This window comes from Carcharhinus amblyrhynchos, chromosome 4 (assembly GCF_965287045.1).
Source record: "Carcharhinus amblyrhynchos chromosome 4, sCarAmb.v2.hapA, whole genome shotgun sequence".
Lineage (NCBI taxonomy): Eukaryota > Metazoa > Chordata > Chondrichthyes > Carcharhiniformes > Carcharhinidae > Carcharhinus > Carcharhinus amblyrhynchos.
The window spans coordinates 1906868-1909266 of record NC_137327.1 but is presented as its reverse complement, the minus strand read 5'-3'; the positions used below and the strand labels follow the sequence as shown (position 1 = coordinate 1909266).

Below are 2399 nucleotides of genomic sequence, written 5' to 3'. Positions count from 1 at the left end.
ACTACTGACGTTAGTTGTGGGGGTATCCCAAAACCCAGAATGGTAACCAATTAATTGTTTAATTTGCAATTTGGTATGACACAGGAAATTATTTGCAAACCAGAGAAGAAAGGTTCAATCTTTTATAATCATGAAATAAAATACTGTTTATTAAATTGTAAAAATACATAACAAAGGTATAGTTAACTGCAGCCATGATTACAGAGGATAGACTGTGAGAGGGAGCCAGGAGTGCATCAAATCTAGTGGTAACAACAGCTGATGGAGACTTCCAGCAGCAGATGATCTAAAAGCAGGTGCAAAGTCAGATCATTTGATTTATTATTGTCTCATGTATCAGTGCACAGTGAAAAGTATTGTTTCTTGCACTCTATACTGACAGCATACCGCTCATAGAGAAGAAAAGGAGACAGTGTAGAATGTAGTGTTACAGTCATACCTAGGATGTAGAGAAAGATCAACTTAATGCAAGGTATGTCCTTTCAAAAGTCTAATGGGAGCAGGGAAGAAGCTGTTGTTGAGTCGGTCGGTACATGACCTCAGACTTTTATGTCTTTCTCCTGAGGGGAGAGGGTGGAAGAGAAAATGTCCGGGGAGCGCGGGATCCTTAATTATGCTGGTTACTTTTCCAAGGCAGTGGGAGCAGAATTAGTCGGCAAATTCAGTCAGATCATGGCTGATCTCTCCCTGGTCTCAAATCCACTTCCCTACCTCTTCCCCACATCCCTTTATCCCTTTAAAATTAGAAATATATCTATCTCCTTCTTGAAACCATTCATGATGTGGAGATGCCGGCGTTGGACTGGGGTAAACACAGTAAGAAGTCTCACAACACCAGGTTAAAGTCCAACAGGTCTATTAGGCTGATACCGGAGTTGAGGGGGTTGAGCTATGAGGAGAGGCTGAATAAACTAGGCTTGTACTCGTTAGAGTTTAGAAGAATGAGGGGAGATCTCATTGAGACGTATAAGATGATGAATGGGATGGATAGGATAGAGGTGGAAAGACTCTTCCCGCTCAAAAAAGACAGTAGGACTAGGGGGCACAGCCTCAAGATAAAGGGGGGCGGTTTAGAACGGAGTTGAGGAGGAACTTCTTCACTCAAAGGGTGGTGAATCTCTGGAATTCTCTGCCCGTTGAAGTGGTGGAGGCTGCCTCGCTAAATATTTTTAAGAAGCGGGTTGATGGGTTTTTGATAAGAGAGGGGATTAAGGGTTATGGGGAGAGGGCGGGAAAGTGGAACTGAGCCACGACAGATCAGCCATGATCTTATTGAATGGCGGGGCAGGCTCGAAGGGCCAGATGGCCTACTCCTGCTCCTATTTCTTATGTTCTTATGTTCTTATGTTCACAAGCTTTCGGAGCGCTGCCCCTTCATCAGGTGAGGGCTGAAACCATTCAATGATTCAGACTCCAGATTAGCTGTCGTGTCTCCTCTACAAGAACAAAATAATGAGTTTAAGCTGCACTTTCTGATTCTATTAGAGATTTCCAGCACCTGGCAGCATTTTATTGAAATAAGTATTTAATTGGCTGTGGAATGTTTGATACTCCTGAAGTTGTGGAAAAGCTCTGGGAATTGCAGTTCATTCTGAGAATCTGTGGCAGTTCTGGTTGCTGGAGTTAGTCACTGCCCCATTCACTCTACCCTGCTCCCCAGCACTATGTGAGTGTAAAAGGATGGAGTGTATCTGGGGCTGGGCTGTAAAAAGGCACCGCTGGGATTCGAACCCAGGATCTCCTGTTTACTAGACAGGCGCTTTAACCAACTAAGCCACGGCGCCGCCGAACCAGCCTCCGGAATCGGCGCTTTTGGGCTCAGCGCGCCTGCGCAATGCACCAGCCCATTCATAAAACCAACAGCGGAGAGCGCGCCTGCGCACTGACAGCCAGGGGCGGGGCACTAGGTGGGTCAATGCGAATAATAGGGAGGGGCCATGGGATAATTGGGCGGGGCCATGAGGGTAATGGAACGGGGGCAGTGGGGAGGGCAATTGGGATCGTGGGGAGGGACCATGGGGATAACGGGGAGGGGCCATGGGGATAATGGGAGGGGCAATGGGGATAGTGGGGAGGGCAATGGGATAATGGGGAGGGGCCATGGGGATAATGGGAGGGGCCATGGTGATAACAGGGAGGGGGCATGGGGATAATGGGGAGGGGCCATGGGGATAATGGGAGGGATAGTAGTCATGATGTGGGTATGCCGGCGTTGGACTGGCGTAAACACAGTAAAAAGTCTGACAACACCAGGTTTTAGTCCAACCTATTTATTTGATAATATTCTCACAAGCTTTCGAGGGGACAGCCTCTTCGTCAGGTGAATGGAGAGTTCTGGCCTCAGACAGAGCATATAAAGCACAGACAGTTTAGAGATTCGCATTTTAATCAGGAATCTC

General features: G+C 47.1%; 1 non-coding gene across 1 annotated transcript; it reads right to left on the bottom strand.

Annotated features, from left to right (window-relative positions):
- Positions 1 to 1710: 1710 nt before the first annotated feature.
- On the bottom strand, positions 1711 to 1784 carry trnat-agu (transfer RNA threonine (anticodon AGU)). The gene has a single exon. It is a non-coding gene; the product is annotated as a tRNA-Thr (tRNA).
- Between the last annotated feature and the right edge of the window lie 615 nt (positions 1785 to 2399).